Source organism: Dipteris shenzhenensis, chromosome 7 (assembly GCF_047967505.1).
Source record: "Dipteris shenzhenensis isolate YYH24624 ecotype China chromosome 7, Dip_SZ_1.0, whole genome shotgun sequence".
NCBI classification, from domain to species: domain Eukaryota; kingdom Viridiplantae; phylum Streptophyta; class Polypodiopsida; order Gleicheniales; family Dipteridaceae; genus Dipteris; species Dipteris shenzhenensis.
Genome location: NC_141602.1, coordinates 16,725,697 through 16,753,195, shown reverse-complemented (window position 1 = coordinate 16,753,195; position 27,499 = coordinate 16,725,697). Strand labels below are relative to the sequence as shown.

Genomic DNA, 27,499 nt, shown 5'->3' with positions numbered 1-27,499 from the left:
CTCGAGCATTCGTTGCTCTTGGCAAGACTTGCATACTCTTTTGACATACTTGTTGTCATCTTTTGTTGTGCGGTTTTGCACTTATGGTTATGTATGCAAGTTGAGGCTATCTTGCCGGATTTGTTGCCAGGTTTATGCGCATTGTGACATGCGTTAGAGAGGTGCTTGAGCTTTGCTTTGGCTCATGTTTACAGATGGTCTTGATGTATGATCTGTGCGGATACGAGACATGTGGTCTCCGTACTTGCGCATAGCTATTTGACAGGCTATAGATTCATGTATGGCTCACTCGGTTGGTTGACATTTGCAGGAGGTGAGCGAATAGTGTGTGCTTTGCATACAGAAGATTGTCAGGGCTATTTGTTAGCCGATTTTTTGCAGGTTTGAGGGCTGTTTTGTGGGCTGAAAATTCAGCCATCTTTCCCTCCTTGCAGGTGCCTATGTTCGGCTCAGTTGTGGGCTGATTTGTGGGCTGATTTTGCAGCTATTTGAGGGCTGAAACTTCAGCTATTTTTCCCTCTTTGCAGGTGGTCATTTATGCATGGTTTGAGTGCTGAATTTGGTTGGTGATGTGATTCATCGATATCGCATATCATTTGGACACGGATTTGTGTTCTTGTATCCACTCTCGCAGGAGTGAGATTGTTTGTATGCTCGTAGTGGCTACAGGTTATACATAGTCACAAGTTACAGGTTCTGCAGGTTTACAGGTACAAGTTACGCAGTTGTCAGATTTTGCAACACTACTTGTGGGATGCGTTTTGAGCATTGTGTTTGTTCACTACTTGCGCATATGGTTATGCGCTTTATGCTCGGTTGAGAGCTGTTATCCCCGTGTTAAGTCGTTGCGATTTTCTGCTTGGCTTAGCAGAGGTCGGACACTGCCTTTCTGTTATCTTTGATAGAGCTATACTTGAGATACAGTTTGCATATGCAAGCATCAGGTTGCTTGATTAGTGTAGTGGTTGAGTGGTCTCCCACTTTGACGCATATATAGTTTTGACATCTAGCTAGTAGATATGTGTGATGATTTTGAGTCTACGATGATGACTCATGAGAGACAGCGGTCTTGTTCTTGTCGATAGTTCAGATGTTGGCATTGTGGTCACACAGGACACATTAGACGACGTTGCTTTAGACGTATGAGGCAACAACGACGATGTATGCATGATGCATGTGTGGTATTGACACAGACTAGAGAGGTGGCAAAGTATGCTAGTGACGGTGATGTCACGTTTACCTCTAGTGTTCCTCTTGTTTACATGTCTGGTACAGGTGGCACTTCTTCACGTTGGTTTAGATGATTGTGCAAAGTTCCACATATCCTCGTGTTGTGAGTGGTTTAGCACTTTCTCTAGTGCAAGACTTGGCCATGTTCATCTTGCTGATGGTTTAGCGTATGACATAGAGGGTGCAGGAGATGTATGCTTGTCTTTACCCAGTGGTGCATCTTATGTGCTATGGCATGTGCGATATGTTCCTGGGATTTGCGCAGAGTTTGATCTCAATGAGACAGCTAGCAGATAGTGGATGTCATGTACTACTTGGAGAGCAGTCATTTTGCATGCAATTGGGTCGCCTAGTCATTGTGCGAGGAGCTAGGTCCTACGTTGTTTACCCATTGCAAGTTTCTGAGATACGAGACGGTATAGTCTCAGTTACGACACTGACATGTGATGAGCGAGAGAGGAGACGCGTCTCATTCGCAGGTGAGCTTCAGTGTGCTCAGGAGCCAGAAATGGATGCATTGTTCTTTGATGCATCCGATTCTCTTGAGGATACAGCTGTGCATGATATGTCTGCAGTTGAGTTAGCGATTGCAGAGGTAGAGTGGCTTTGCTCTATTGAGTCACAGCAGGGCGAGCCATCGGGTATGATGGCGGAGATGACTGATTTGGATGGTGCGGATGTAGCGATTATGCAGTCATTTCTTAATATGCTTATGCCAGATGCTGACATGGTTATGCCAGGACACTGGGATCCAGTCTCTATGGATGCGGGGAAGATGATGAGTACCCCGGGATCGACACATCCATACTCGACTTGTCCTAATGATGATGCACTAGATGCATATTGAACTGGGATGACTGATATGGTCAGGTTATCTGAGATTGTGTAGGTTTCGTCAGCGTTTGGGATTCTCATGTACGACCTTCTAGTGTCGAGACCCTACATAGCAGCTGCAGTGGGAGCATTTGCAGTGGGAGTTAGTCATATGGTGACTAACACTGGCATGGAGCATGGTGGAGCTACGCAGGTCATTACAAGATACCTGCAGGAGTGTGCATGCTCTAGCAGGGATACACATGTATGATTATTGCTGGAGCGGATACAGATGCATGCATGCAGCTCGAGAAAGAGTGTAGGCATTGGTTGAGAGTCAGTCATCTCTCTCATCCATTGTACATACACTAGTTGTAGGCTAGTAGGCTCTCACTTATCAGCACATTGGCTTTTAAGTGGGAGGTTGTTGGGGTAAAAGGCCATTGGCCAGCCGCCCAGTGTGAATGCCCACTAACACTAACATACACTACATAAGTGTATAGCCATTCTATTGTGGATGATGCAGAATAAGCTACATGAGGTAGCACCATATCCTGTGTCCCTCTTCCTCTCTCCCTCTCTCCTTGTGTGTGTGCTCCGTCGATCCCCACACCATGGCCAGTCCCTCTTGTTTGGTTGTGCTATAGTTCATCTCGGCATTGTTCAGGCGGTGACTAGCGAAGTAGATGTGGTAATCCAAGTTAAACCCACCCAATTGTGCTCATATGCATCCTATTGCAAATTTTTAGGCATCGATGTGAACATGAAATACTAAGTCCAAATTGGGTGCTTGCAAAATAGGGGTGGATGCCAAGACCAACTTGAGGGTCTCATAGAATAACTTACACTCTTTTGTCCAATGGAATACAATCAACAATTTGTACAGAGAGTGGGCAATCTCAGCACAATTGGAAATAAATCAAAAATAGTAGCTTGTGTGCCCGGTGAATCCCTATACACTCTTTGCATTCGTGGGTGGGGTTATTCCAAAATGAGCTTGATCTTATTATAATCCATGGAAATCCCATTCTTGGACACTATGTGCTTGAGTATCACCCCATGTTTCACCCAAAACTGGCACTTCAAGGGATTGAGGGAGATTGTATAGAGACAATATCTCTCGAATACAAGTCTCAAATATTTGAGATGATCATCCCATTTAGAGGAACACACACATCATCTAGGAAAACCTCTAGAAAATCCCTTAGGTATTCCTTGAAGGTGGTGATCTCATCAGTCACGGTTGGAATGTTGCGAGAGCATTAGTGAGAGTCAGAAGATCATCACTTTTGAAGCATAAACTCCCCCCATTCCATGGTGACAAATGTAGTTTTATACTGATCTTGAGGTGCTGTAGACACTTGATTGTATCTTGAGAACCCATCTAAGAAGTTGTATGCTTCTTTGCCTGTGACCCTTTTCAAGACATGCTTTATGAAGGGCAGCAGGTATTGATCATTGCAAGATGATTAGCCACGTATACTTTGTTGATACCCTAAAGTTGCCAGTCTTTTTTAGCACTATGACTATGGGTGACACCACCCAATTTGTATGCTCAATCTCATAAATGTACCCTGCATCGATTTGTTTCTGTATTTCTTCTCAGACGATCATCACATATTTTGGGTTCATGGGATAGGGTCATTGCCGTACTGATCTGATGTTATCCATTGTAGGGATGGTGTGCTGTAGTCCTTCTAGCAGCATGCCCTTCATGTTTGTGTACTTCCAGGCGAGACAATCTTGAAACTCATGCAACAAGCAAGCAAGGCCTGTTCTTGCTCGGGAGTTAGGTCATCAGCTATGTAAACTAGCTTAGGGTCTTGTCCTGTACCAGCAGCTAGGTTCACCTCCCTAACCTTGGTGGGGCTGTCATACACATTTTGGTCTCCTTGTTCGGCTGACCTTTTAGCATGTTCTAACAATTTTTTGCGGTCCTGTACTATGTAAGCCTTAAAGTGCCTTGGGACTTGATGTAGATCGGGGTCTCTTCCTCATCCCCGTCGTGTTCTATAGCTTCTAGAGCAGTGTGCCTTCCCTTGCAGGGGGTCTTAGTGTCTTTGGCCTTGGATGCTTTGCTTTTTTAGAGTGGTTTATCCTCTACACGAGGCATCTTTGCGGGAGGGACTTCTTATGCCTTAAGGGGACCGAGGGGGGCCTTCATTCTATCCAATCTAGCTCCCCAGTTCAATGAAAACTCGTGGCGTACCATCATGGACCTTAGCCAGTGAAGGTCTGTTCTCACTTTCCTTACCCCTTGGTCCTTAATTGGGGCCCTCTGGATATTTTACATATTAATGGGAACTACTATACCAGACCCTTTAGGATCGTACATCGCCATCCTAGTTCTTGTATTTTTTACCGCATTTATGGTCGCTAAGACATGCATCCAATTCTGGTAGAACTCAGGCTCTGGCAGTGGAGCATACTAGTGCCCATCCTGATCCTCGCCTTTATCTTTTTCATTTGGCAAGCTTGGAACACATTCATGGGACTGGTTCTTTGACTAGTGTTTGACTTAGCCACAAATAGATTGCTTGGTTATGGGCTATGGCTTCTGTAAGTCGACCCTTACAATGTACTCATCCTTGCAGAGATGAATTCTATTGGAGGCCCAGTCATGTACTAGGCCTATGGCACACATAAAACGTCTGCCTAGGATGACATTATAGCCATCCTTCTACCCATGGAAGTCCATCACTACAATCCACACACAGTAGGTGAGATCGAAGGTTTTGGTCCTTATATCCTTTAGGACTCCCACTGGTTGAACTGTCGCACCATTAGCTAATTTTACAATCAGATTGTGCTTTCCATTTTGGGCTTCCCCCACTTTGCCTAGCACTACTTTGTGATACCCGCTCCAGCACTACTTTGTGATGATGCTAATGCCTCCTCCGCCATCCAAGATGGATGTGGCCATCTTGTTTTGGTAGAATACTGGAATTATAGCATTTGTATCATTGCTATCGAAGTACTGGCCCAACTTATTGACCGCTATTTTTAGCACATTCGGCTTCTTGTGCAGGGCTTCGATGACCTCAATGTCCACTTCCTTGGGGTTGACATTCATCCAATCGGAGAGATCTCTCCAAAGGATGGGATTCCCTCTTAGTATGGCTAGTATGGGCATCTTTATCTTTGTGGACAAGAAGGCAGCCAGCCTGGCGACATCCTATGATTGGCCTATTTTTTCTTGGCCTTTCGATTGGGGTTCTTCAAACCCATAAAAGGATGCGGGATCCTCATCTATATAGCTTGAGGCCAATTGGCATCCTCCTCAAACATCTTGTGTTGCAAGAGGGACTTTCCCAATGAGGTGCATGCGAAGGTACTTGAGGGACTAGCACAGTACCAAAGTTGGGTGGTCCCTGGGGTCGATTATAAAAGTTAGTCGGCTTGAATCCAAAATAATTTCCCAGAAGATAAACAGGAGATGAACTTGCCAATATCTTCTCCATGTTAAATATCTTCTTATGGATATGTTTGGATACTAACAATAATGACACAACTTTTCACCAATAGAATTGATCACAAAATTGAGTTGTATGCTTCAAAGCTACCCATTAAAGTTTACATTCATCCAAGTAAATATATAGAGTCCAGACGTTAGAAGATTATGGAAATCCACAACAATAACAATCCAAATGTCTCACAGAAAGATCTAAGTTTAGTAGCATACTACTCATCAAATGGATTTGTGATGGGGTTTGCTCTATCTCCATACCCATCTCCATCATGCTCTGACCTCACTCGATTGCCAGAATGGTCCACTCCAAGCAAGTGAAAAATGTTAGAATGGTCCATTACAAGCAACTGAAAAATGCTAGCCACAATACTACTATTTGAATCAAATGAAAAACATGCCCTACTAGTAGCCTAAAAAGCATGCATGAGAGCAGATGTGCCACAACCCATCTTGAAAACTAGTCCACCTAGAATACAGAAGAGACAAATGATAGCTCTTGCAGAATAGTGATGCAAATTGTGTACATAGTAAAAGATTGAACAGAAGGTACAACCTACTCATCAAGACGTACAGGAGTAGACTTGTATAATCTGGATCTTGATTTTATACACGAATGCTTAATACATGAGGTGGATGAAGCAATGAAATAGGACTACTCTAATGTCTTAAGTAGCCTGATGGCTAAAATTTGACAGTTAAAGATAACTAGCCTAAAGGGGATTGTTTTAGTATAGCACTTTGCAACAAATTTTAGGATAGCACAGCGGTAGTGTAGGATAAGTGGTCACCAGCATAGTGGTTGGTTGCACACTAGGACATTAATTGCCAACAGGGTAGTGGTTTTCTTCTCAAGTCCTTATGAGAAGACATTAGCATGATTCTCCTCTCAGTGAGAGGTATGCAGTGAGTCCACAAATCATCAATTAGATCAATATAATGTTTATGAAATAGTGGAGCACTCTCATCTAAAAAAATTGATGGATTCTTCTTAGCTCTATGTATTAAAGCTACACTCCATACTCAAATCTATAAACCACACCTAGAAAACCACATACAAAATAATGACATTAGTAGCAAGCATTACAACATGAAAGATTGCACTTGCTAGCCACACATAGAGAAATCCCAAAGAAAAGGATGACTTTACCTTCACAACATTACATGTATACAACATGATACATGACATCTATCAAACACACATAGAGAAGCATATAAAAAAGAATGAATGTAGCATTATAATATAGCATGCATGAATTGTAGCATACCTTAAGAGTTTTACCCTAGTTTTTCCAATATCCATATGGAAGCTTGTCATGAATGAATACATGTCTGACAACTTCCAAGCCTTGAACAAATGAAAAGTGCTCCATCCAAGCAACACAATGTCCTAAAATCAAATAATTTTTACAATGGAAATAGAAAACATCTAATACCAATATTGCTAGTCAATCTTAAACCTACCATAGGACATATGCAAGCCAACCAAACAATATCAGACAAAGAAGTTGCTGCAACTACAAGCCCATGATGCACATGATCCTCCATTAAGATATTCAAAGTTGGAGTGGGTTCTCTCTCATCAAACAAATAGCCACCGGTGGGAAAGTCAAGTGATTTCAAATCTACACCCCACTTGATATTTCTACCATCCTAATGTAGTCTCAATCTAGACTAACCATAGTATGAAAAACTCATGAAGAGTAGCATACTTAACATTTTTGTTGGAGTGTGGAAAGTCCTTACTATAAGAAAACAATACAACGTCTGTGCTCAACAAAAAACACGATCTCGTATGCAAGAGAGAAAAGTAGATAGTATGGAGAATCACAAAATTAATTACTTTAAGACTGATACAATAAATGGCGCTGCCTCCCAGCCGTGCGCTCCTGTGTGAGAAGCTTTGATGGCATGCTGAAAATAGTAGAGGACGGAGGCTGGATGCTAAGGAATCAGGGTTGCTGTAGCCAATGATGATATGGGCTTCACGGGGTTGCGCTTATATAGCCAGTAGTCATAGTCGGTTAGACCCAATTAGGACCGACCCAGTCTGCCCAAAACGGCCGACTAGAGGTCAGTCCCAAAATAGGCCACTGACCACACGATAGAACCGTGGCACAGAATAGAGCAACTAACCTAGGGTCACCATTTGGCCCAAAGCCATCGCAGATCATCTGGGGCTCCAAACGGGCCCCGCAACCCGAGAGTGGGTTGCCTCGAGAAATGCTCCATCTACCTCAGTGCGGTCAGTCATGGGATGCCTTCCCGCACTTGCATGTAGCCTAGTTGACAGTGTACCAACTCTATCTGAAGCTGTCCAGCCATCAGGCCACACATGGCCCCCATTTGGTGTCCAAACTAGGACCTACCAGATAACTGAGCTACTCAAATGCCTTCTCCTCATATGGGGGGCTTAAAGTAGAGTTATCTGGTTCCTGCATAGTTACACGAGAGTCGAGCATTGATATCTAACACCCCCCCTCAAGTGAACTTACTTTTTCGGCCCAATGCCAAGTCGATGAAGATGCCTCTCCAGCAAGTCTCTTCCAAGAGCCTTCGTGAAGATGTCCGCAGCATTCTCTGTAGTTGGACAGTACACTAAGTTGAGCTCTCCATCCATGATGAGCTCGCGTACAAAGTGATATTGAATCTCAATGTGTTTTGTGCGAGCATAGAACACAGGTTTCTTTGCAATTGCCATGCAACTCTGATTGTCACATGATAACTGTGTAGGCTTCTGCACTGCACCCATGTCCCCTAAAATCCTCCTCAACCACATTGCCTCACAAGAAGCAAAACATGCTGATTTGTACTCAACCTCGGTAGAAGAAAGAGCAATTGTGGGTTGCTTCTTGCTGACCCATGACACAGCTCCAGATCCAAGTGAGAAACAGTAACCTGTCACTGAGATCTCCTGCTGTCCACATCTCTTACCCAATCCGAGTCACAGAATCCAGTCAAGGTATTGCCCTTGATGTAGGTGATGCCATAATCAAGTGTGCCTTTGATGTATTTCATCACCTGCATACCTGCCCTCCAATGGTTCTCCCGGGGCTTATTAGAAAACCTGCTTAGTACACCAGTCGCAAAACTGATGTCTGACCGTGTGTTGCACAAGTAAATCAAACTGCCCACAAGTTCGATTCATCCACCAGTGGTGATGAATCGTCGTTTGAGAGCTTCACATCAACCTCCATAGGGGTGCCAACTGTCTTGCACTCAGCCATGCCGAATGCCTTCAGTATCTCTCCAACATACTTTAGCTATGAGATGATTTGTTTTGGCTCTTACCAAACTTCAATCCCCAAACATAAATGCATCAGTCCGAGGTCTGTCATTTCAAACTCTGTTCCTAGCAACTGCTTTGTCTATGAGATCTTCTCTTCATGGCTCCTTGTTATGACAAGGTCATCCACATAAAGGACCATGATCATACACCTGCCTCCTTCTCTGTAAATATAAAAATTTGCATCAGATGGGCTCCTCCTGAAACTCGTTTTGCAGAAAGTAGGCATCAATCTGTTGGTACCACGCTTGTGGGGCCTGTTTCAGCCCATAAAATGCCTTCTTCAGTTTACAGACTTTACCTTCTAAATTGGGGATCACAAAACCTGGTTGTTATTCCATGTATACCTCCTCCTTGAGATCTCCATTCAAAAACGTGGATTTTACATCCATCTGAAACACGGGCCAACTTTCTTGTGCTGCTAAAGCCAAAACACTACGACTTATGGTTAGTCGAGCTATGGGAGCAAAAGTATCCTGATAATTAAAACCATGTACTTATGCGAATCCTTTTGCCATGAGCCGAGCCTTGTACTTATCCAACGTGCCGTTGGACTTGTACTTGGTCTTGTACACCCACTTGGTGCTGATTACCTTGCATTTTGGTGGTCGATCCACAAGGTCCCAAGTGTTGTTCTTCATTATGGAGCCATACTCTGACTGCATAGCCTCCATCCACGTGTGCCTCTTCAAGACACTTGGGCTCTTCAGCACGGATCACCTCTATCATCAAAGCGTAGTTGACCAAGTGTTCCTGTGCCCTTCTTTGCTCCTCTAATCTCTTAGACCGGCGGTGTTCGGATGGTTCCTCCTTAATGGCTAGAGGTTCTCTACCGTCTAAAAGCTACTTTACCCACTTCGGGAATGGCCGTTGTCGTTGTGGTGTTGCAGGCTCTTCTTCCTCTTCTTTATCTTGAATCCTCCCAAGCACTGTTGGGGGAGTTTGGTCTACTGTTGGTGGTTGTACTGGATGAATATCTTGGTCCTGGTTGTCTGGGAAGGAAGCATCCTCCTCCAGTTGATGGGGCTGTTTTGAGAAGACCACATCACGACTTACTATTACCTTCTTGGTAACAAGGTTATAGAGATGGTAACCCTTCGCCTCTTCATTGTAGCCCAAGAAAATACACTTTTGGCTCTTCAATTCCCATTTGGTCCTGTCAGCATGAGGGACATGTACAAAACAGTCACATCCAAAAACTCTAAGACGTGTAGCTGAAGGTTTCTTACCAGAAAAGGCCTGCAGTGGAGTCATCCCGTTCACAACCTTCGTGTAGCTACGATTCAGAATGTAAACTGCCATGTTACATGCTTCAGCCCAAAAAGTCTTTGGCAAATTTTTCCCTTTCATCATCCTCTTGCCCATTTTGCAGATGACGTGCATTTTGCGCTCTGCTACTCCATTTTGCTGTGATGTATGTGGCGGGGGCTTTTGCCTTTTGATCCCGTGACTTTTGCAGTAACTTTCGAATTCACTTGATGTGAACTCTCCACCTCTGTCTGATCTCAACTTCTTCACCTTCCTCCCCGTTTCTTTCTCGACCATTACATGCCATTCTTTGAACTTACTAAAAGCCTCATCTTTAGTCTTCAAGAAGTATATCCATATCCTTCTATAGTAGTCGTCGATCAACGTCATGAAGTATTACCTTACCACTTTTGTTTAGCGAATATCAACTTGGAGGGAGCTAGGATGGTGATCGACAAGAGTCCAATTTTCAGGATCAGAGTGGCCAATAATCTTATGTCTCCATCTTTTTGCAGAGGTCCATGTGAATGAGCTCTAGAGGAGCCTTTGCCCTGCTAGCCTCTTTAGGAAAGGGCTATCCATGCTGCTTGCCCATCATGCAAGCTTCACATACATCGAACAGATCTGTAATTTCTGGTAGGTCTGCAATCGTTCCACTTTTATGCATCTCTTTTAGATGACCAAACCTCTCATGCCATAGCTTAGTGTTGCTCACATCAGCTCGAGCACTGAAAGCTGAGAGTTCGTAGATGTTGTTGCACCATGTACCTTTACCAATGACCTTCCCTTGAAGATCCAAAATCTATGCACCATTCTTATCAAAGTGAACTTTGAGGTCTTGATCCGTGATCACAGAAATGGACAACAAGTTCCTCTTGATATGTGGCACATAAAGAACATCAGACAACTGTTTTACAACTCCATCTGACTTGAGAGCAATCATACCTTTTCCTTTTGCTGGACATTTTGCATCATTGCCGACTGCTACCAGGATGTCATTCCCTACCGGATGTAAAGAGGTATACCAATCCTTATAACTGGTCATGTGGCACGATGCACCACTATCAATAATACAAGGTTCATCCGCAGGTACATGAATTGCCTCCGTGCAAATTTCCTCAATTGCTACGAACAGCTCTATTGGTACTGCCTGTGTGCTATTGCTGGACTCTTTCCTTACTTCATTCTTCTCATCTGCAATCTTCTTCTGGCACTCATTCTGCCTGTGCCCTACCTTGTTGCAAGAGAAACACTTGATCTTCTTCTTTCTCTTTTTATCATCAGAAGAAGATGGGTTACCAAAGTCCTTACCCTTACCTTTCTTTGATCCAGTCGAGAAAGCTGAATCTTCTCTAGTCCTCATCTTTTCATGCATCTCCTCCTCCAGAAGCATTGCGCTGAAAGCAGATTTTTGTTTGTGTGTTCAGCGCCATAACAAGACCATCATACTTTGGTGGGAGAATCTGTATGCACCTTCGTGCTAGATTCTTGCTAGTGATGGTGATGCCAATCACAGTCATCTGATCGTGCAGATTCTTCACCCTGGTGATGAACTTCTCTACCGTTTTAGACTCAAACAGTTTCTCGTTTGCGAGTTGAGTCTCTAGATTCTGAATCCACATTTGATTCGTGGTCTCGTACTGATTTTTCAAGACTATCCATGCCTCCTCCACTGTGGTGACATGTTGAATTCCATGCCTCCTCCACTGTGGTGACATGTTGAATTAATGTCATGACAAAATCACTTACACTACAGATAATAGAACACAGCGCATCTACATTTCTTCTTGTCCATGTGAGAATCTCATCTGCAGTTGGTACTATCTGTTGTCCTGCATTAGCTAGATTCGATCTCGCAACCGGCTTCATGTCCACCCCAGTAGTAGTATCCCAAAGCTCGTATGCACTTAGGATGGTCTTCATCTTGAACTTCTAGAGTGGATAGTTAGTGCCATCCAACTTTTCGCTTTCACCAAACGGTGGGATTCATAGTCTTGCGGGTTGGGCCATCTCTCACAATCTGCTCGCAAATAGAAACACACTACCAAATCTTCTTGCTAGAGCCCAAGCTCTAATACCATGTAAGAAAACAATACAACGTCTGTGCTCAACAGATAACAGGATCTCGTATGCAAGAGAGAAAAGCAAATAGTATGGAGAATCAAAAATTTGATTACTGTAAAACTGGTACAATAGATAGTGCTACCTCCCAGCCATGCGCTCCTATGTGAGAAGCTTCGATGGCATGCTGGAAATAGTAGAGGACGGAGGCTGGATGCTAAGGAATCAGGGTTGCTATAGCCAGTGATGATATGGGCTTCACTGGCTTGCTCTTATATAGCCAGCAGTCGTAGTCGGTTAGGCCCAATTGGGAGACCGACCCAGTCCACCCAAAATGGCCGACTGGAGGTCAGTCCCAAAATAGGCCACCGACCACACGATAAAACCGTGGCACAGAATAGAGCAACTAACCTACGGTGACTGTTCGGCCCCATCGGGGATCACATCTGGGGCTCCAAACGGGCCCCACAACCCGAGAGTGGGCTACCCCAGGAAATGCTCCATCTACCCTCAGTGCGGTTAGTCATGGGATGCCTTCCTACACTTGCATGTAGCCTAGTTGGCAGTGTGCCAACTCTATCTAAAGCCGTCCAGCCATCATGCCACACATGGCTCCCATTTGGTGTCCAAACTAGGACCTACCAGATAACCGAGCTACTCAAATGCCTTCTCCTCATATGGGGGGCTTGTAGTCACCAACTATACAAGTATACAAAGGAGTGATACCCTAGGCCAATGTAATATTTGATGATTGGGATTTTTGGAACACAATGCTTTACAAGTTTTTAGATAGACTGTGCACCTATATGAAAAAAATTTAACAATCACAACCAAAGCAAGCTTTGAAATAACAACTACAGACACAGCACAAAATATAATCATAGCCTTACCTACACCCTCCATGTAATCTTTATCTTGTGTCGATGGACTAGATGTCTCCTTGTCTAAACAGAGAGGAAAGAATAACATTATTACACTATGTCAAACCCTCATCATGAACAACAATAGGAACTCAATATGTGTGTATCTTCCTTACCTTTGTTTTGAGTTGGCTCTTGTTTTTCAATTTGCGTTTGTTATTTCATTGAGCTTCCCTCCACTTTATTCTTACTTTCTTCAATGACTTTACCTGAAGCATAAGTATCATACAAGTCTATTTCCTGCATCAATACTTGTCCTTTAGGGAAGGCTATCTACCAAGCTTGCAGTTTTCCAATTCCCATTGAGCTCTAGAAATAATGCATACTGGGTGGATAAATGTATGTAGCATGTCCAATCTCCACTCAAATCTTGCACAAATTTGGAATCTCTTAGATATTTCTCTCTCTTGCCAAATGTGCAAGATACATATGAGTCAACAAACAAAAATTATTGGAAGTCCATACCAAGAAAAGGTTCACAAAATAAATGGGACAACCAACAATGATTGTCAAGTTCTATGCAATAAAAACTCAAAAAAAAGAAATGAAAAATGAATATCATTAAAGCATTAGAAATAAAACTATAAACAACCCTATGAGTAGCCATGTCAAACTCAAAGAGACCATCTCCTTTTTTTCTACCTTACCCTCAAGCTTTGACTCTTTTGATCTTAGTACCATAAACATATGGTTTCTCCCTTCCAATTTTATGTCTTCCATGTATTGTTGTATAGTGTAATCCTTTGGAGTCTTTAAGGGGATGCCCATGGTTATCACTACCCTCAAGTCATCAAGAACTTTCATTGACTATGTCTCTACTTTCTCCATAAATATCTCTCTATTAATCCATGTACATAGCAAGTGGAAAACAAATTATTCTCACAACTGCAAATTATGGCACTTTGATAATGCAAACAAACATAGCAAAAGAAGTTTACCTATGAAAGCAAGAAATCACCCTCTATAATGCACATCTCCCACAAGTATGAAATACATATCCCTCATTGGTTTTGTGGTCTCCAACATTGAAAGAAAGCTAATCTTTTTCACCAATATCAAATTAAACTTTGCTATGAGTTGCAAAATCTCCAATGTTGCGCAAGAGTCCACACCATCAAAACACAAAGCTAACAACTTATCCAACCAGGCCTTACCCAAACCTAGATCTATACAATTCAAAACCTACCCAAGGTTGCATGTCAGCTACAGAACTTGAAAATAAATGTAATGAAGTAGAAGAATTCAACTCACCTTTCCCATCCAATCAACAATTCTCTTTTGAAGTAGGACATGCTACTTCCCCTTAGCCTCTCTCCTTTGATTTATAGGCAACATCATGGATATCTTATCAATTACTTTTTTAAGCTTTGTATTGTACTCAACCTACACAAACAAAATCTTCTTAGAGAAAGAAAAGGAATATCACCTTGCAATGCATTGAATGCAATGGATATGCTTGCCAAATGTTTTACCTTGCAATGGATATGCTTGCCAAATGTTTTACCTTGCATCAGTGGGATTGCCCACAGTTTTTTTTCCTTCCTCATTGGGGTGACATTTCAAAGTGAATTGCATTAGCTGATCATGTTTGTTGATTGTTTCTTGTAAGTCATCTCCCACATATTGCAAACATGTGTAAAATCCATTGGGATGGCAATTTGTGATGCATCCAAAATGCCAACCTAAGACAAGCCTACTAATGAAGCAAAGAAGAGACCTTCTTTGCACATCTATGAAGGCCACACATGAAACAAACAAAGGAGCATTTTGTATGCCCTTTCCACTAAAATGGGCAGTATGCCAATGCACTACATTCAAAATCCTTCAACTTATATTGCTAAATGCAAAGCACCCCACCATATAGATGTAGCCAGATGCTTCTTCTTATATTGTCAAATTTAAAGCATGAACTGTGAATGGTGGTAGGCTTTTCCTCATCTCCTACACTCTTTATTCCTCTTTTCCTCATCTCTGAGACTTCTCTATTCCACTCAAGCCTCATTTCTTTTAGCATGTTTATGAGCAAGATTCTTTGGAGGGCAATCTTAATGCAAGCATATTTAGCCATTGGGATGACATTTTTTATGCCCTTCTCACCAAAATAGGCAGCACGTTGAGTAACATTTTTTATGCCTTTCCCACTGAAAGAGGGCCTTTCCTACCAAAATAGAGAGTGCATCGATGGGTTGCCTATTTTGGTGAGAAGGGCATCAAAAATGTCATGCTAGTAAGGGGAGGCAATATAAAACGAAGGAGGCACTTTTTTCATGCATTTTATGTGAAAAAGGACAGCGCCTCAACGCGCTATACTTTTTCACATAAAATGCAAGAAAAATGTGCCTCCTTCTTTGGCCACTGCTGCCATTCCACGATGATTCTCAGTTCCTTTTTCAACATAATTTTCGGCTATCCTAAAGCCTATTCTCTATCGTGACAATGCAAAGTAGAGTAAAGCCTCGTCACAATATTTACTATCGAGATCTTGTTCTGTTGTCTGTTCTTCCTCTTTTCAATCCTTGTTTAAACTCCCACATGTCAAAATGGAAGCCAGGATTCAATGCACAACCCTTGAGGGAAAGATCTGGCTAGCTCATCCATAATTCATACCTATGCTATCATGGAGTTGAGCTCCAAGGCACAATGGCCTTCTAGCTTTTAGTATCTGCATTCAAATTAGTGACCTGTGTTTTGACACGCAATACAAAATAAAGATGCTTGAGAATCTTTCCAAGTAGCACTTCTGGACCTACAAGATGCATCTTAATGGTGGAGGAAGCACTATGGTAGATTGTGACTGAGTCAATGGGCAGATATGGTGGCAGTTTCCAAAGAACTATTCTAGGTACATGTATGAGAATTCCCATCATCTATGGCATAGACAAAGTGCATGGCCACAACATTAATGTCTATGGCACTACAATTTTTCCTTACAACATAAGGCCTCACAGATCGTAAAAGGCCAGTCCTCAACAAAGCTAAAAGGATCCCATTGTTCTAATTTTCATAGACTTTTCATTAAAAATGGTAGCATGTCTGTTCTCATGGAAATTCTATAAAAATGAAAGGTCAATCAACAACAAAAATGGAGTTAGACAATCAAAAGCTTGAGCACGTGAGAATTTTGATTGACAATTGTAATCAAGAGGCGGATGCCAACATGACTCTTGCTTGCCAACACAACCAAGAAGGAGATCATGAGAAGTTGCAAATGAAGTAGAGGTGTTATCAAAACCTGTAAAATTGATCACATGATTTTGAGCATGGTTTCTCAACACCTTCCCTCAAGATCAACATCATGAAGTAGGCCTTCCCTCAAGATGATGATTTTGGGGAGTCGAAGAAGGAGTGAGCATTACATTCCATCACACCCCTTTAATGGGAATGTCCTTCCCTTGCATCAAACCAAGAGCTTATCGGTGCTTCTCGAAAAGCTCTTTACCGAGTGGTTTGGTAAAGATGTCTGCAACATTTTCTTTGCTATCATAATGCTGTAGTGTGATGTCACCAAGTACTTAACACTCTTTCTTTGATGAAGTGCTCTTTGACATCAACGTGCTTTGTCCTAGAGTGATATACTAGATTCTTGGCCAACCAATTGATTATCACAGTATATTGTTATTGGATTTGATTCATCAAAGTAGTCTATTTTTGACAATAGTCTTTTGAGCCATATAGCTTCACATGCATCTGTAGTAGTGAGTGCTCTAGGCTCTACTTCAGTTGAAGACAAAGAAACAATTGGCTGTTTGTTTGACAACCATGATATTGCACCTTGACCAAGGAAAATGCATATCCCTGTGTCGATCTCCTAGTCTCATGATCTCTAGCATAGTCACTATCACATTATCCGTACAACCTTGGATGACTTCCTCAGTATTCTATCCCAAACTATCTTGTACATTTGATGTATTTCAAGACTCTTTTGGTTGCTTTCCAATGAGACTATTTTGGATTTTCCATAAGCTATGCAAGTGAGCTTACTGCATAACAAATATATGGCCATGTGATAGTCAGGTATATAAGAGATCCAATGAGCTACCGATAGTACCGGTCATTGACGGTAGGCTTTTTTGAATTTTTGTAAGTTTCAATCTCTATTCCATGGGAATGATTGCAATCTTGCAATCTGCCATATGAAACTTCTTCAGGAGATTGTCAACATATTTCAGCTGACTCATAAAGGTGCTATCTGAATCTCTCCAAAACTCAATACCAAGATAGTAGTGCATAAGTCCAAGATCTTTCATGTTGAACACTACAACTAAGTCTTGACTTTTGATGAAGCTATCATTGCTTCCAGTCACAATCAAATCATCTACGTACAAAAGTGCAATAGTAATGTATTCCCCTTGAACTTTGTAGTAGAGAGTATGATCTGCATTGGATTTCATGTATCCCCGATTAGCAAAATACTTGTTGATTTTGATGTACCATTTTGGGTGCTTGCTTTAAGCTATAGAGACTTTTCTTGAGATGGAAAACCTGATTCTCTTTTCTTGGCTCAACATAACCTACTGGTTGTTGCATGTAGACTTTCTCATCCAAGTAACCATTGAGAAAAGCATTCTTGACATCATGGTGGTACACATTTCATTTGCTGAGTGTCACTAGTGATATCAAGAACCATATGGAATCCATCTTAGCTACTATTGGAGCATAAGTCTCATCATAGTCTTGACCATATTGTTATGCAAATCCTTTTGCAAGTAGTCTAGTTTTGTATCTTTCAATACTTCCATCTAGATTGTACTTCACTTTGTATACCCATTTGTTTGTTATGGCTTTCTTTGTTCATAGAAGGTCGCATAATTCCAAAGTATTATTCTTGTATAAAGCATCAATTTCTTCATTCATAGCAGTTTGCCATTTTGGCTTGTCAACTGCATCTTCGAAGTACACTGGCTCTTTTGTAGCCATGATGGTAGTCATAAGAGTGTAGTTGGTGGTTTCAACCTGAATTGATTTGCCTTTATGAGCATATGTCAATCTGGCTGGTGGTTTGCTTTCCCTAATAGACCATCTGAGTTACTGTGGCTCTTCTTGGGGTGCTTTTAGCAATTCTTGCTCTTGTTCATCAAGCTTTTCTCTAGGTGATTGAGTAATCGATGTGTCTATCTCCTGTGTATTTGAGGTTTTCCATTCTAATTCCTCATCAAAGATTACATCTCTAGAGATAATGACCTTGTGATTGATGGGATCATATAAATTGAATGATTTGCTTTCTTCACTGTAGCCAACCATGATGCATTTACATGACTTTGCATCCAATTTTCTGTGATGGTCATCATGTATGTGGGCATATGCTATGCAACCAAATATGCGGAGATGCAAAATGCATGGCTTATGTCCAGTGAATGCTTCATAAGGTGTCATACCTTGAATTGGTTTAGTTAGAAGTCGATTAAGCAAGTAGTATGCAATGGATATTGCTTCTTCCCAATACTAATTTGGAAGATGCTTCTCGTTGAGCATTGCTCTAGCACTATCTGCTAAAGTAACATTCTTCCTTTCAGCTGTTGCATTCTATGGAGGAGTATCTACACATGTGAATTGTCTTCAAATGCCATGACTTTTGTAAAAGTTCATGAATGCTGAAGACATCTATTCACTCCTTTGTCTGATCTCATGAGTTTGATCTTTGTTCCTGTCAACCATGGCTTTGAATTCTTGAAATAGGAAAGACTTCACATTTGTCTTTCAAAAGGTAGACCCAACAATATTTGATGTAGTCATTGATGAAAGTCAAGTAGTAAAGTGAACCATTGATGCTATCAGTTTGGGCATAACCCCATACATATGTGTGTATCAAATCAAGAATACCTCTTGCTCGAGAGGTGCTTCTACCAAAGTTAGTTCGATTTTGTTTACCAAAGCAACATGCTTTGCAAAATTTCCAAGAAGCAGAAGCTTAGGAATTCCAATTGCCGTATTCTAATTTCTAAGCTCTATCAAGCTTTTGAATTGACATGTTCATATCTCTTGTGCCATTTTGCAAAAAGTGGCATCCGTTGTGGTTGAGCTGACATGGCATGTAAATATGGTACTATAGCTAGCATTCTGAACAAGCCTCCTTTCTTGATTGCTTTTCCTACTAGAGCTGATATCCTCTGGATTTGTCTTTGATAATGCATTCATCTCCATCAAAGATGACTTGATAGTTGTGTTCTGTCATTTGACCACTTAATAAGAGGTTCTTCCTGAGTTTTAGAACATAGAGTACATCTTTCACCAATCCTTTCATACAAGTGAAATTGTTCACAGGAACAATACCTTTCCCTTAAATTGGATTTGGTGTATTATCTATCATGTAGATGACATTCTTTTGTCCTTTTAATGGTTTCATCTCTATGAACCATTCTTGATGCTTTGTCATATGAGATGATATGCTGTTGTCCATTGGATGTACCAAGGATCCTGATCTGCTTGGTCGACTTGATAACTGAAATCCTCTTTTAAATTGCAGTCAGTGTCAACATACACTATATCAGTCTTCTGAATTTCCTCGCTTGAAAGGAACATTTTCTCAGGTTCATTGGCATAATGACTGTGAGTTGAATGTCCACTGTGTTGATTTCCTCATCCTTAGAAATTCCCTTGATTGTTGCTAACGGATTGATCGCCTTGGTCATATTTCTTCTTGTGGAAATCTCTTTCATAGTGTTCAAACTTATGACGAAGTTGCACTAAATGTTTGACACATTGGTGGATGCATTCCCTCATCCTTGGAATCATCCTCTGTTGGAATGGCTTTCTCTTTGCTAATGCTGATGTTGCTAAGGATGATGCTGATGCTGACTTTGCTGATGACTTTATTGCTAATGATGACTTTGTTGATGATGATGACTCTATTGTTGATGATGACTTTAATGATGATGAATTTATTAGAGCTTCAAGCTTTGGTTCCCTAGTTGCTTGCACAGCTACTTGTGTGTAGAGTTAGTTGGAGGCACCTTAGTCACAAAGAAGATCTATATCTTTCTCTCGGGGGGGTTCACCTTGTAAAATTTTAGTGTACCACGTGCATTCAAATGGAGGGGTATTTTAATCTAACTTTTTGAAAAAATTTAATAGGATTACAATAACATGAGGGTTTTTTAATTCACTTTTAGAAAAAATCCACTTAGTCCATAAGCAAAGAGGGCTCTTTTTATTGGGGGGAAATTTTAGTTGAGGGGTTTTTAAATACCCTTTGAACGTGCATGATACATATGGTCTCTTATTGATGCACCCCCCGAGATCTTTCTTTCTATCACAGAGAGGAAATCTCTCCCAAAGAACTCTCTCTCTCTCACACGAGTCTCACACACAATATATCTCTTAAAGAAAACACTCTCTCTCGAGGGACTCTCTCTCTCTCTCTCTCTCTCTCTCTCTCTCTCATGGAATAAGGAACACTCAAGCTCATGGTAATGAACAAAACATAAATCCTTCAATGAATGGAATTTTATAAAGGAATGAATGTAAATCTTTCATCAATGGAATAAAAGAATGGAAGCACTCGATCTCTCAGTCTCTCAATCACTCTCTCACACTCTCACAAAGATGGTGTCTTAGGGGAAGGCATTGATACCATGACAAAATATGAAGAGGGGACAGGAGAAGAGTAGGTGATGCCCTTGATTTGGAGATGCTTTTCTGGGAGAGGAGTGTGGGGAAAAAGGATGGGAGGATGAGGAAGAGAGGGATTTCATTGCATCATAGCTTCCATATCACCTCGCTTTATTGCATCATAGCTGCCATATCTACTATCTAAGAATTTGGCATGGCTCAAGTGTGGGCAATGATTTGGAATATCTTGTTGAGAATATCTTGAAATGGTTGAAATCTAGTGATGACAATAACTACAACCATTGCGGGTTCTGATTACTCCATGGGTTGGGCTTGTTTGGTGAAAGGAAACTTGCATGGGCAAAAAAACGTGCTATGTGCCACTTTGTGAAATGTCTTGCACCTTTCTTGTTGTTCTATTGCTCTCACTTTAGGTGCTTGAAGCTCAAACATTTGTTGCTCTTGGTGTTGTGTCCATATCCATTGCCTACTTTTTCCTTCTTCAAAACTTCTAGAAGACATAGCTCTCCTCTACAGCGGTCATTCTTTATCATATGTCCTTCTCCATTGATTTCACCATTTCCTAGGTCACTGGCATCTCGCTTCGTGTAATTGTGTGCCCTTCACGTATTGCTGTTGCTGTACTTTAATATTTTGCCAGTTGCCAAACTTACCCATTCTTGATCTTTGCCATGAGGCCCAAAACAGTCTTCCTTCACTTCTGTGAGGCAAACACGCTTGCCATTAGATATGACAGAGTCCTATGAAACTTTAATTGTAGATATCAAAGAGAATTTTGCTATCGGAGATAACGGGATTGAGGTGCACCAAGAGACTAGTACTGAGGATGTTGCCATTCCACAGGCAATGGTGGACTTAGAAGATGGAGAGAAAGGCTACAAATTGGGTGGTTGCTAGTTTCAACATTTCAAGATTACTATCTAGAGGGCATATTTGATTGCAACTTATGCTCAAGAGGTGAGTATAATCAAATGTTACAATGCCTTCCACTATCAAGCTCTTTGCATGTTGCCTTCTCAAGTGCAGAGTCAATCGAGATGGTTTAAGAGCTCCCTATGAGATACAATGGTTATGTTTTGTATGAGTTGCCACCAATAACTTTAGGGTCTCTTGTTCAAGGAATGGAGAAAACTAATGATGGGAATGTATGGATAGAATACACCACTAGCACACAAGATTACTTCAAAGGCATTGTTACGATGAGTAGATGTGGAGGGTATGTGAGATGCTATAATGTGGATTTTGCCTATACAGAATGCAATTTCATGGTGAATGAAATGCAAAGGAAGGGCAAGTTAAAAAAGGTTCCCCCTATTGGCCCAATCTTGGAAGACAAGGGAACGTTGGTTTGTAAACACTATGGTGAGCCACCAGAGTGTGTTGCTATGTGTAGTGCATTAATCTACTATGATAATCGCTTTCCCCATAAACACAACAAGATTACAAGATGTGCAATACATGTGGGGATGCATGACCATCTAGTCAAACTAGGATACCCAAGATTGAAGAGCAAACGGGCGGAAGGCATGGTGTGAATGTGAGCTAAACTAGCTCCATACGCATCTTGCAAGAACTTTGAGATGTTGGTAACAAAAGACATATTGATGGACATGCCGCTTGTTGAATAGGGTGACACACATGATGAGCTAGATGAGTCCAAGTTGAATGAGGTGCTTGAATCAATCACTCCATTGTGCCACCGTAGGCATCTTCAAAGATCTATCGAATGTGCAAGAAAGGATTCCTACATAGGCAATGGTGGCCTGGATGCAACTTTGGCTTTGAAGCGGCGGTGTACTTATCCTTTCTTGCAAGGCATATTTTTTCTAGGCCATCTTGAAGATAGAGGCCATGCTCATATTTTTAAAATGTCTACTATCGACCATGCATCTAGAATAGACCTTGTAAATAGAATGAGACTTGGTGGAAATTTGGGCGACTTGTGGATGCATTTTGATCACAGTCAATGTGTTAGAGGTTGGGCTACTGTAGGCCACTCATGTTTACGATCTGTATGTTTGAGAGCTTTTGACAATATCAATGTGTGAGTTCAAAGTGAAAAACACAATTGCTCAAGTGCAATTATGGGAAATGTTAAATGAATAAATGCTAAAGAATGGGTTTGAGAAACCATAATTTTGAGGATTTATGGCAGATAGTAATAGTGCAAATTGGTTTGCTATCAGGGCTATTTACAATGGCGAGCCTAGAAACAAAATGGAAGGCAAGGAGAGAACTTATGTTTTTCATTAGGAAATGATCATGGTTGAACATACTAGACTATGCATCAAATAATTATTCCAAGAAGAACACAAATCTTTGTGCAGAAGCTCGAGAAATGCAACCACAAATGCTAGTGCAACATAATGCAAAAACAGGATTATAAAAGTTTTGGTCTCCGGCACATGTAAAGGACAGGGAGCTTCCTGGACTCCAACAATGGATGGCATTTTGGGACATTTGTGTCAGTCAATGGGGTCACAACAAGTCAATGATGGCTTTGTTCCCATAGTTAATGTATCTGAGAATGATGGCTTTTTTCCCATTAGGTAAGCACTGAGAATTGGCCGGATCTGAATGTAATGAGGCAATGCATATCAGAGGGTGGCCCTAGTAAATTACAGAGAAATAACTTGTGGATTTGACAGAGGCCATTTGTGGAGGGTAACTTAAGTTCTCATGATATGAGAAGACCAATGTCTGTACCCTTGAGAGTACATAGAAAGAGGGGTTTGGGATTACCAGTTGAGGAAAGTGAGCTTGATAGTCATCGACCAGAGTACATATTAGTCACAATGAACATAGTCTTGGCCAAAAAAGAATGGTACCCATTCAAGTCAACCACTAAGAAGCAACTATAAAGAGGAGGATGTGCATGATGCCATCTAGGCAGTACAAAGAACTAAACCACATAGTATAGTCACATGCTTTGGGTACTTGTTGGCAAATGCACATAGGAGGTGTGGAGCATTGATTAATCCACTTGGTAGAGAGGCTGCACAAGGGGTTCTTGCACCTTGGTTCAAGGGCAGACAACAACATCCAAAAGGGATCATGGAGCAGTTCGTCTGGTTTTGCAATACCATGGTTACCCACACATGGAGTGTGGAGTGGATCATTCTATTCAAGGTGTGCCTAGTAATTCTCAGGATTGTGGAAGATTGCATGGGGAACCTCTCTAACTATGGAGGAGAGAGATCATTTGGTCAAAGTAGGGTTTACCTTGGATGATGTTTTTGAGGATACTAGAGTTCGACAAGGTAGTGCAATTAGTCATGCACAACCTCCACGTCATGATGGAAAGGTTGTAACATGGAGATCAAAATTGAGTAAGGAATTCAAAGAGAGGATAGAGAAGGCAACAAAGGAGAATGGTGAGCTTGTGAAGGAGGATATTATAATACCTAATGAGGTGCATGTGTTTCATATACGAACTACAGGTTTAGTGTTTAAAGGCCTCACCTACTCTGTCACTCTAGCATAGTTTCTGCACTGCACATGTCGACTTTACACAACGTGATGCGAAGAATAGTGCACACATGTCTTATAAGCAATATTTTGTATTCATTTCCATTCTTGGACTGAGTGCAACAGTCCATCAATTCATGCATCAAGATGTTCTCACAAAAGTGGAACTTTTCCAGGCCTTGATTGTTGGAAGAAACCTTGCATAGTAGATGGAAATACTCCCAAATAGACGAATATGTTATGCTCTATGTCAAAGAGTAGCACGGTTTTGGTTTGCCATAAAATATCATGTGGTGATACTTTTGTCCCTTGGATGGAAAGTTACATAAGTTTTGGATCCTTTTTGGCTCTTCTTTATATTGTATAGTATTGTGTTGGAGGGTGGATGGCTTCAGTAATTCCATCAAGCATGGAATGCATATGTATTCACTACTTTATCTAAGTTTGGAAACATTAAGAGATCCTCTCTATCTCTTTTGAGATTTGCATGTTGATGTCATGGTTTTGGAAAACTAGATATTTAAGCTGGAAGGGTCTTGCTCACTACTTTTTTTAGGTTTGCTTGCTTTCCACCGCTCACTTTTTGGTAATCCTTAGGAGAGGGAAATTGCCCCCCCCATCCAATTCCTCTGGTAGGGTTCAAAGGGATGCATGCTCTATGATAACAGCTACATATAGGCTAAGCACAGTGGGACAGGGGCCCAACAAGGTCCTTTGGGATGTGAAGATAGCTCTCTCTAGATGCAAAGGATAGGATGTAGGCTAGGGGGTAGGCATATAGATTGTAGGGATTGATGAAGCGATTCCCAACTCTTGGTTGGAGGTATTGAGTACCACCTACACCCCCCATCATTGGTATGGATAGTTCTCAAGTATGGAAGTGCCTCTTTGAACTCAAATCTAGCATCAGCTTTCCTGGGGTTTTTAGCATCATAGGTACTATAGGGTGGGGATAGGATCCTTTTGTAGCATAAGACAGAGAGAGATCAATGGTGCGCTTGTATAGTAGAGGACCAGGATCATGGGCCTCTATGCAAAGCATGTACTAGCAACACCGATACAATTTTATCTAATCGAGAGAAAGCACGATAGCATCTTTGGTTATGGGAGTGTTAACCACTCCAAGAAATTCAATGGAACTATTAGATATCAATGCTCCAATCTCGTGTAACTACGCGGGAACCAGCTAACTCTACTTGTAAGCACCCCATATGAGAAGAAGGCATTTGAGTAGCTCAGTTATCTGGTAGGTCCTCGTTTGGACACCAGATGGGGGCCATGTGTGGCCTGATGGCTGGACAGCTTCAGATAGAGTTGGCACACTACCAATTAGGCTACATGCAAGTGCAGGAAGGTATCCCATGACTGACCACACTGAGGGTAAATGGAGCATTTCTCGGGGTAGCCCACTCTCGGGTTCACTCTCGGGTTGCGAGGCCCATTTGGAGCCCCAGTTAATCCCAGATGGCTATGGGCTGAACAATGACCACAGGTCAGTTGCTCTATTTTGTGCCACGGTTCCATCGTGTGGTCAGTGGCCTATTTCACCGACCTCTAGTCGGCCGGTTTGGGTAGACTGGGTCGGTCTCCCAATTGGGTCTAACTGACTACGACTCGTGGCTATATAAGAGCAAGCCCGTGAAGTCCATTATCATCACTGGCTACAGCAACCCTGATTCCTTAGTATCCAGCCTTTGTCCTCTGCTGTTTCTAGCATGCCATCAAAGCTTCTCACATAAGAGTACACGGCTGGGAGGTAGCGCCATCTATTGTATCAGTTTTATAGTAATCAAATTTTTGATTCTCCATACTATTTGCTTTTCTCTCTTGCATACGAGATCCTATTATCTACTGAGCACAGATGTTGTATTGTTTTCTTACATGTTTTCTTACATGGTATCAGAGCTTGGGCTCTAGCAAGAAGATTTGGTAGTGTGTTTCTGTTTGCGAGTAGATTGTGAGAGATGGCCCAGCCTGCAAGACTGTGAATCCCACCATTCGGCGAAAGCGGAAAGTTGGACGGCACTAACTATCCACTCTGGAAGTTCAAGATAAGGACCATCCTAAGTGCATACGAGCTTTGGGATACTACTACTGGGGTGGACATGCAGCCAGTTACGAGACCGAATCCAACCAATGCAACACAACAGATAGTACCAACTGTGGATGAGATTCTCGCATGGACAAGAAGAAATGCAGACGCGCTATGTTCTATTGTCTGTAGTGTAAGTGATTCTATCATGGCATTAATTCAACATGTCACCACAGCGGAGGAGGCATGGACGGTCTTTAAAAATCAGTACGAGACCACGAATCAGACACGGATTCAAAATTTGGAGACTCAACTCGCGAATGAGAAACTATTTGAGTCTGAAATGGCAAAGAAGTTCATCACCAGGGTGAAGAATCTGCACGATCAGATGACTGCGATTGGCATCACCATCACCAGCGAGAATCTAGCACGAAGGTGCATACAGATTCTCCCACCACAGTACGATGGTCTTGTTACGGCACTAAATACACATAACATAAATCCGCCCCTCAACTTTGAGGATTTTAGTGCAATGCTTTTGGAGGAGGAGATGCATCAAAAGATGAGGATTGGAGAAGATTCGGCTTTCCGGGCTAGATTAAAGAAAGGTAAGGCTAAGGACTCTGGTAACCCATCTTTTTCTGATGACAAAAAGAGAAAGAAGAAGATCAAGGCAGGGCACAAGCAGAATGAGTGCCGGAAGAAGATTGCAGATGAGAAGAACGGAGTAAAGAAAGAGTCCAGCAACAGCATGTAGGCAATACCAATAGAGCTGTTCGTAGCAATTGAGGAGATTTGCACGAAGGTAGTTCATCTACCTATGGATGAACCTTGGATTATTGATAGTGGTGCATCACGCCACATGACCAGTTGGAAGGATTGGTATACCTCTCTACATCCAGTAGGGAATGACATCCTGGTAGAAGTCAGTAATGATGCAAAATGTCCAGCAAAAGGAAAAGGTACAAAAGCTTTCAAGTAAGATGGAGTTGTAAAAACAGTTGTCCGATGTCCTTTATGGGAGCTATGATTAGATATGAGTCCACTTAGTATGAGTGAGTGGAGAGATTCATAGATAATGTGCACCATTAGGACACATTGTAATGGGAGCTATGATGGGATATGAATCCACTTGTAGTATGAGTGAGTGGGGAGATTTGATAGTGAGACCAAGATCGCAATAAAAATTGGAACCACCCATAGCAATGGGATAGCTAGGGGAGAATATCACCCATCTAAAGGTCATGGGATATTGATAGCTAGGGGAGAATATCACCCATCTAAAGGTCATGGGATATTGATAGCTAGGGGAGAATATCACCCATCTAAAGGTCATGGGATATTCTATACTAGAAATAATTCGATAGCTAGGGGAGAATACTAGTGCTCATTATTGTCATTTAATT

At 41.7% G+C, this 27,499-nt stretch overlaps 1 pseudogene; it reads left to right on the top strand.

Moving 5' to 3' along the window:
* The first annotated feature begins 1,019 nt into the window (after positions 1 to 1,019).
* LOC147900013 (uncharacterized) lies at positions 1,020 to 2,377 on the top strand (annotated as a pseudogene).
* The last annotated feature ends 25,122 nt before the right edge of the window (positions 2,378 to 27,499 follow it).